The following is a 10,285-nucleotide window of genomic DNA, read 5'->3' as shown; positions in this document are numbered from 1 at the left end:
CATTATTTTTCCATTCAATTTCATGTAAAAATAATGGATTTCTTTTTACTATACCTAATATGAGTGGAGTTTTGCAATTCGAATGCCGCCTACCGAGCACCATCAATACTAATTTAGAAACCTGATTTTGACAATACTTTTCAAATCCTAGTCACAGTATAAGTATATACAGCAGTGCTTGCAAAGAGTTTCTGCAACATTGTATTGCAATATAGTTGTAGTTTCTGCAACATTGTGAATATTTCTTTTTGCAATATTACTTCAGCAATGTTGCAGCAATATTTTAAAAATATTTCCAGCAAGAGACACAAATTGACACAAGAGTCATCCTGTCCTTGTTTAAAAATCAATAAGAAACAAAAACAAGAATGATGATTTTGTGTTGATTTATGCCTCTGCTAGAAAGTAGTTTATTTTGTTAAGATTTGTATATATTGATTAATGTATAACCCAATAAAGTAAGGACTTGGACATAATGGAAGAATAGGAATTAATCGTTTATACAGCACACTTAATCGGGTTTCATAACATCTGTAGTTATGAAATTGATCAATCTCATAATTATATTCCTCTGAAAAATGGAATGACTGATTAATTTCTAATTATGAATATTATTAAACCGATTAATGTCCATTTCTACCAATATAGATTAATTTTAATTTCAGTTCAACTTATCTTCTATTTCTAGTTCTAAAGATTAGAAAAAGACGAAGAGTAAGTTGAACCGAGATTAAAGTTAATTTACATTAATGGAAATGGACATAAGGTGTAAACGTAGTCAATGTTTGTAATTTATAGGAATTGTGCCTATAATTTATAGACATAAAGCAATTAGAAGTAAGGATTAAATATAATGCATAATGGACATAATAAGATAAGACGTATAGGCCGTGTTTCCGATATGCACAGTACTGAAAATTTATAATTCACGTTACGTATACGGTAGATTTTCAATACTGGCAGTGTATATCGGAACACGCCTATAAAATATAAAGACATAATTAATTATGAAGTCATATTTTATTTGTATTCATCGTATATTACATTTAATCCTACTTCTAATTTTTTATATTTAAATTTATATTGTACAAAATCTTATAATAAATATTAATAACATTGTAATATTACAGCAATGTTGCTACATTATTACAATATTTCTGCAATAATACTGCAAGTATTCCTCCACTGTGCGCAAAACCTAATATTGCATATATCTTATATTGTAATATTGCTGCAACATTACGTATCAATATTTTTAAAACGGACATTTTTATGTTGCTGCAATGTTTCACAATATTTTTGCAATGTTGCAATCTTACAATAAAATATTTCTATAATGTTGCTGCAATATTTCTGTGCTATACGGGACCTGGCCATTACATCAAAGTGCCAACGCTTATTGTCCGTACTGTATATATTTATACCCTAGTTCGGTCTCCTTAATCTCTATCCTCCAGCATGTAACGCATATTATAATATTTTCTTAGTTTTTCGTATGCGATATTTTTCGAGAATAGACGCATTGTGTTTTCCGAGTATTATGTCATCCTTATTTAACATTTGATAAAAAAAACAACAAGAATGGAATGATATTTAGATAACACTGAGATGAAACTGAAAGGAAAAATCTTGAAGGTAATTAATTAAGTCTCCATCATGATATAAAGACAAGAGTATGCTCGTGCCATGTCTCTAAATATTGAGCAGTCAATAAAAATTGTGCACAAGTATACATTATTAAGCGCGAAATTCGAATATATGCTTTAAATATGTTTCCAATCCGAAAAATTGGACGTTTGAGTTCACATTTAAAGATCAACAATTTTTTTTAACAATTTTTCTCTTTTAAAATTTTTTAATTTAATATTAATATATATAATTTTATTTTAATATTGATATCATAATACAAATATATATATATCGATATTATACGAATTTTTACTGTACGATCTGGAATGAATCGAAGCAAATGATCTCTGAGTAGATGAAATAAAACGAACAGTATTAAAGAAAGCTATAAGTTATTAATAAAATTTGTTAATATTTAATTTTATATAATATTTTAATGGCATTTTACCTGTTATTACAGAGATATTTTTATTTTCACATACCTCATGCCACTTTGCAGCAATTACACTGTTTTTTTGGGAATGAAAACGTTTTTGTATGAATTTTATATTGACACAAATCACTCCGAAAATAGTTCGAATTTGTCCGAACGTGACATATGGCATGACGTATGCTTATGCCTGCACAATGGTCTATCACTGGACAAGCATATTTTTGTCTTTACCATGATCTCCAGATAAATATGGAAGTCAATATGGTCAGAACACGAATGTCGTATATATTATGTATGTGTACAGAACAATAAAAATGTAAATCGAAATTAAAATAGGTACACAAAACGAAATCGAGGCAATGTCCCTGTATGTATCTGTGATTTCCAATCCGCAGGAATTTCATTTTCCTATGATTGAGCAGAATTTGCGGATGCGCAATCAATATGAGCCAATGAGAAACACTATTCTGATAAATGTAATGAAAGTGATCTACTCTTTATTAGAGATAATTGCGCATTTCGCAAATTCCGCTTTATAGGAAAACACATTTGAATGGAATCGGCGGAATGAAGTCATGACTAATCATAAACATTCCGCAGTTCCGCATAGCCATAGTTCCGCATCCCATGGGAGCGCACTCTTATGACCGGTACACCAGCGCGATATCTAATGAGAGTATACCTTTAGAATGAAAACGGTAAGCTGTAAACTCATTGGATATCACGTGACGAACACTGATGTACTTAGAGTATTAGAAACGTAGGTATTCACATCCACCATTTTTATTCCTTTTCCGCCTCCTTGTTCTATCCCCATTCCACCACTAAGCTATGATGAGTTATGGTCATTACAGGTTATGATATAGGTTTTATTTGCTGCTTGAAATTTTGTAGCTTCTTTGATTTCATTTTTGCTCTCAAAATCAGTTGAATATCTATCGTAATATTAGTCCCGTAATATTAATCCTATCAGGACCTGAAGAGTGTCTGGCGTTCAAATTATTTCTAGATAAGATGCCAAATATGTATATCAATTTGAAGAAAAGGATTGAAATTTCTCATCTGCGAGGAAGTGTAGTGATTTATTCACAAATTATGTATTTATTTTACAGCAATATATTGTAACAAGTTGTCGACGAATATTATTCGCAGGAAATTTAAATAATCGAATACCTTTTTTTGATCTATTGATTTTTGATATAGTTTACGGCAATGTAACGCAGGCATTTTATAAATTTTTTTGCCTTCGTTAATATACAATTTCAGTTTTTTATATCCTTCTTTTCGTCTTTTAATCTTATGGTAAAATTTCGAAGTGCGGGAATATATATATATACATAAATACGAAACTACAAGATTTCCAACAGCTTAGAAGTTATAACTGATAACAACCGTAATGACTAAAACTTTCTCAGCTTAGCGGCGGAGAGAGAACAGAGCAAGGAGTGAGAAAAGGAGTAAAAATGGTGGATATGTGAATACTCACTTTTATACTGTCTTAGACCGGCATTCATAGTCGATTCTTATTTCAAGATTGTCTTAAATAATATCTTAAGACGCTAATGCGATATTGCATAGAAATAAGTTAATATAAAAGAAGTAAGTGGCACGGTTTGCACAGTTCTTGGTTACCTATTCTACCAAAATTTCCTCTCCGAGGAAGATTTTATTATATATGCTATGGTATATGTTACGTGTATTATGTATTTCGAGTAAAATTTTTTCCTCAAAGAGGAAGTTTTGAAACGTAGTTATTGGGAGTACAAATAAGTTTCCGCCGTTTTTTATCAAAAATTAAGCATTTATTATGAAAGAACGGTACATAATGTTTTATTCAAAGTAATGGTCACTACTTTTTTCCATCTTTCTGATAGCATGTGGATACCGCGTCGGAAGAACGTTTCATCTTTTGAGGCTATCCAATCATCGATACAATTTTTGATATCTTCATATGATGTGAAATGCTGCTCAGACAGACCATGCGTCATCGATCGGAACAAGTGGTAGTCGGAAGGAGCAATGCTGGAGAATACAGCGGATGGAGTAGAACTTTTCATTTGAGTGTTTCTAAGTAGGTTTTGACCTGTGCCGCAACATGTGGTCGAACATTATCATGCAGGAGAATAATTTTGTCATGCCTGGAGTAGTAGGGCGCGTTTTTCCTTGAGTGCTTGGCTCAATCTCATCAATTGTGTTCGGCAGAGAGTCCCCAGTAATGGTCTCGTTCGGTTTGAGCAACTCATAATACACGACACTGATCCCACTAAATACACAACACGAATTTTTTTCTATGAATATTCGGCTTGGCTGTCGATGTTGAATCATGGCTTCCAGGTAGTCCCCATGATTTCCTCTTCTTTGGGTTATCGTAGTGGATATCCATTTTTCATCATCAGTGATTATACAATGCAAAAAATCCTTTCGTTTATGCCTGGCAAGCAGCATTTCACAGCTGATTTGAAAAATCGGCGTTCAACGTTTCTCGACTTCAGTTCATATGGAATTCCCTTGCTTTTGAATCATTCCCAATGATTTCAAACGATATGAAATTGTTTGTTGAGTCACTCCTAATGTAAGTGCAAGTTCTTTTTGCGTTTGGCACGAATCTTCATCCAATAATGCTTCCAATTCCGCGTCTTCGTACACTTTTGGCCTTCCGCTACGTTCTTTGTCTTCGACGTCAAATTCACCGTTCTTAAACTTTTGAAACCACTCACGACAACTTCTCTCACTTAAGGCAGCATCACCGTATGCTTCTACAAGCAATCTATGAGCTTCAGCTGCAGATTTCTTCAAATTAAAGAAGTAAATCAAAAGTTCCCGCAAATGACGCTTATTCGGCTCAAAATTCGACATTTTCGTACAAAAAAAATATATGATGCTGATACAAAATCGCTAATATTTCAAGGTTATGATGTTGCTAGATGTCCAATCGATTGTTACGATATGTCGTTTTACATCAAACAATTTTAACTATAGTTTATTAGTGGTGCCATCTTTTGCAAACGACGGAAACTTATTTGTACTCCCAATAGTTTCTGTAGCGTGTATCGCGCTACATGTAATCGCATTCTAAAGGCTTAAATACAATAGGCAACACGGAATAACGAGCCCTGGGATTCAATCAGAGTTCTGGGATATAATATCGAACTTAAGCAAGACATACAACGAAAAGACAATAGGAACAGGGAATAAAAGATTTCAACCTATCAGAAAGCGTCCATTCTATTATTCATTGTTTCATGGTTTCTGATAAGTTGAAATCTTATTCTTGTTCCTGTTTATTGTGTTCCTTTTTATTGTATTTCCAGCTTAACAGAACACACGAGAGTTCTGATTAGATGGCTTATTATTCTCTGTTGCCTATGCCTATTGCTAGTGCTTATTGTGTTTAAGCCTCTCTATCCTCCATATATACTATATATACATATAATATTTCCCTAGTTTTTTGTATGCGATACTTCGAGAATAGGGGTTCAAGATCCACATTAACTTTCTTTATAAAAGAATGTCAAATATCGTAAAAAAAGTTATTTTTTAAACATTAAAACTTAAATATGTTGCAAACATAATGCTGAAATTTTTTGGCATCGTTTGTAACATTCAAAAATTTAATCCGATGCGAAGTAATGTTCTATTGTAAATAAGTGTAGTACTCATATATAATTGTATATAATATAATATATACAGGATGTCTAGTAACGGATGTCCGCATAAGCTCGTGGGCAGATAGAGCGAACTAAACTGAGTCGAATTTCTCTATCAGTTTGTAATTATCGCAATAGTTAACGAGATATTAATTTCTAAAAATTGCCGAATAAATGGATAAAATCAACGCATAAAAACTTTAAGTTATTTTTTAGAATTCTTTATGAAATATCTTGAAGATGTTTCTCAAAAAAATTCTTAAAAATATTTTAAAGTTTTATGCGCTGATTTTAGATACTTTGCTTATTGGTTAACTTAAAATAAAAAGATGTTTATTAATTCAAAAAACGCCCGAAATAATTATTTCGAGTGATATTTATTTATAATAATGTATTATATTTAATAACGATTATTTATTTGGAAATTAAAAATCTGCAACGTATTACTATATTTTGAACTATTTCTTCTACCTCGAATTCTTTAAAATTTAACATGATTGTTAGAAGAATACAAATCAATTTCACAGAAAGGATGGCTTAAAATTTAATGTTTTTTAAACCATTTAATAAACGTAATCTAATAAACATTTAATAAACGTTATACGAACATTTACAAGAATGCTTATTATGTTAATATCTATTTTTTTAATAATCTCAAAAACTATTTTTTTTAGAGAAGAGATAAGATAACTAAAAAAATTGATTGTCTTCTTGGCTGAGCAGAAACGTTATTTCTGTTTCAGTGTAAACAGTCAAAGTTTCATTTGTACTACATACATATAGAGCAAAAATTTTAGTCTAAGAAAAGCATTAATATAACGCGAAATGTAGAACATATTTCAAGAATTTAGAGAAGTGGATCATGATACTTATAATTGAAGAAAAAACAAAAGATTCAGAACTTGCCGTTTGGATTTATAGATGCTTTGGTACAAACTGATTATCTTCATTTTTCCATATATACTAAATGCTATATATTAAAGTAAATATATACTAAATGCTAAAAATAAATACTATATATACTATAAAATATATATTAAAATATATACTATATACTAAAAATAAATATTCTAAAGTATGTGTAACTTAATCGTAGCTGAAATTTTTATATTCTAAAATAAATATTGTTTCTCTCTCTCTCTCTCACACACACACACACACACACACACACACACACGCGCGCGCGCACACACACACATTTAGTGGATCTATAACGATAAATTGTGTGTATCACAAACTAGAAATTATAAGTATAATGATTTTATTATTAAAGGTGGGAAATTTACCATCTTATAAAACTCTGTACTTGTATCCTTCATAACGTGAATAAAAAGTAAGATATTGAGATAAAAAGCATACATTTTATAGAGGATAAACAATACATTCATGACTTCTGATTACAATTTCGAGAATTCGTTAATCTTCTTTTACAAGAACATTTTAAATATAATAAAAGAGCCACATTAAATCTCAGTTTTTGCACATTAAATCTCAGTTATTTTGAAAACCTGATGTGCTAGTGAAATTTAACTTACGGCATCGTTTTCAGAATTCAAAAATCTATAAAAAAACACCTTATTTGATTAAAAGAAACATTTTTTGTAAATTAATATTATCTTTATTCACAGTGACTGTACCAAATCCATTTATTGACATTATGATTTTATCGACAGTGATAGCGAAAATGTGATACATAATTCACATCAAGTTATAAAATTGATGTTGGTGCCGCTAGCGTACGGTGACTTTCATTTGTCACGCGAAAAAGGGCGTCAAAAAAATGATCCCTCTCAAGTTTCTCTCTAACTTTACAGAAAAACTGCAAGAGATAAAAATGATTTATTTTCTTCTTATAGAACTTCTTTAGAATTATAGAACTTTAAGAATTTTTTCAGAATTTTTTATTAACTTTTTATCAACTAGTACTACATTTTCTTATTTTCGAGTCGGGCCGCTACTATAATCCAGCGAATTAATGCACTGCACGCACACACGCAAGCAGGTGGAATTCGCAAAAAAAATAAATTTTGCGCAACAGAAAACGGCGGAATTGACGGAATAAAATCACGAACCAATCACGAACGTTCCACAGTTTCGCATATTCGCAGTTCCGCATCCTAGGATGCGTTCGGATTCCCACTCGAGTGCTCCTCGCTATCATGTCATGCTTGTTTAACATTCGGTAAACAACAAGGATGATATGACATTCGGGGAGCACGCAAGTAGGAATCCGAATGGAAGCCCATTAGGCAGCTCAATGGAAACACATTAATCGCATCGTTCTCAGTCACAGGTGACTGAAGTGGTCTGAAGGGGCGCTTTCCATTTACATTTTGATTGCATCATCTTTTTGTTACATCCGCTCGGTTCGAGGTGGTCGGTGCATTTCAATTTACGATATATTTAACTCCGAAAAGTGAAGACCATCGGAATCAGCCAATTAAGCTGCGAGGCTAAGAAAAGAAGAAAAAGAATTTGTATTTTTTTGCTAGAAAGCACCTTATATATAAATGCAGATTAATTCAGTTATGTTAGTTTTTTCTCTCTCTCTCTTAAAGAAATAATATTTTCTTGTGAAATTTCTTTCTTATATTACTGAGAAGATTCATACAGAACCGGTTTTGTAAATTATAATAATATATAATAGTTTTTGGAAAAAAAATTGTAAATAATACGATTATGTGTACCTCAACTGCGCTATAATACACATCAGGTGAGATCAGGATGAATTTTTATTTTGCCCTTCAAAAAAACCTACAAGCTTTCAGATGACTTCTTGATTGTGAATATCGCAATTAAAACACTATTCATGCAATATTTTAGCTATAATTTCAACATAAGGAATTCATTTCCAACTAAAGGTCTCCATAATCTCTCCTGTCAACTCTTAACAGAGAGAATTGGTTGAATTGGGAAACAGTGTATTTAAAGCAGAAGATATTCTAGTTTCTACTCAAGAAATCTAACGAAATAGTGAGCCATAAAATGGATGAGGCTAAATTTCTGAAAAGGTAAGAGGAAGCCATCGTTTCTGCATTTGTCAAAGGATGTCAAACTTGTCTGTCAAACACATATAATTCTTACATATGTGTGAGTGAATTGTAATATTCATAAAATATTCAAGTTATAAATGTCTTATAAATAGCAAACTTGAAGCATATTTTGTTGTAGACTGATATTACATATGTCGTACGACAAATTTTTCAAAGAATGTTAATTGATTATATAGGACAGAGAATTTCTTTGTCCTAGAGTCAATCAACAGACTTGAAAAGCTTGTCGTACAACAAAAAATGGATGAATATAATTAGCCTTAGGCCTGCATTAACTTCACTTTAACTTTTAGCGAGATTTAAAACTTTATCTGTCTCATTTTAAAATCAAAAAGAAATAGAGACAGTAAGAAGTGTTTAACTTCACTTAAATCAACGTAACATTGGTGCAATCAGGCCTTAAAGTATTTATAAACATTATTTATTCTTGTTTAAATTGACGTCACGAAGACAGATATAATGATTATTATACATTTACTCTAAGAGATTTATTTTGCGACATGGGGGCAATCATATAACTTTTTCTTTAGAGTGGAAACGAGAAAAATTTTTTATGTATGTATGTACATACATGTGTATACATATAAAAAAAATTCCTTTTTCACATTTTAGTCAAAAGAAAAAGTTACATGATTGCTAGCCTGACCTACATTTTAGGTGGGTTCATAAAAAAATGAAACTTGATCATAAAAAAAATTATCTACTAATTGTTTACATCAAGGAGCCTAAACAATTGATAGTTAAATTTGGGCAACAACAGGCATATTCGGAAAGTAAGTACATTTTGCAAAAATCAAAAAATGAATTTATTAATAAAACTTATATCACATATTACACAAGTAAAGCACTATTTTTCCACGTAATCGCATTCAATTCTAAGCATTTGGTGAACCGTGATCAACTTACGTATTCCTGTGTCGCACGTTTCTGCCGCCACCTCCTTAACCTCCTTAACCATTCACACATGGTATTCTTCATCTCTTTGTCAGTAGAAAAACATTTCCCGCTCATGTGTTCTTTCAACATGGTGAAAAGAAAAAAGTTACTTGGTGTTAGATCGGAATTATGGGCAGGATGATTTAGACTATCCCAATCAAAACTGAGGAGATCGATCGTTTTGTCTCCAATTTTTTGACTTCAGGTCAATTCATTAATGCCGACAGATACTTCGAGATCTCAAAAAGTTTGACGGACTATTCAAAACAAGGATATAGAGTTTGTTGCGACAACGTTTGGCCCTACATCGCGCGCAAAACAATCGATGTTCAATCAACAATTTTGATTGGGATATTCTGAACCATCCTGCCCATAGTCCTGACCTAGTATCAAGTAACTTTTTTCTTTTCATCTTATTGAAAGAACACATGGTAGGGAAACGTTCTTCTACGAAGAGATGAAGGATACCATGTATGAATGATCAAGGGAGGTGGTAGCAGAAACATGTGGCACAGGAATACAAAAGTTGATACCACAGCATCAAATGCTTGGAACTGAATGACAATTATATAGAAAAATAGTGCTTG

The 10,285-nt window shown here is 31.7% G+C and overlaps 1 pseudogene; it reads right to left on the bottom strand.

Moving 5' to 3' along the window:
* Positions 1-9,788, bottom strand: part of LOC105620581 — a 55,501-nt pseudogene extending 45,713 nt beyond the window's left edge.
* Positions 9,789-10,285: the final 497 nt, after the last annotated feature.

The sequence above is a fragment of the Atta cephalotes genome (assembly GCF_000143395.1).
Source record: "Atta cephalotes unplaced genomic scaffold scaffold00027, whole genome shotgun sequence".
Classification (NCBI taxonomy): Eukaryota; Metazoa; Arthropoda; class Insecta; order Hymenoptera; family Formicidae; genus Atta; species Atta cephalotes.
Note: the sequence above shows the minus strand (reverse complement) of the source record. Positions and strands in the feature narration are given on the sequence as shown.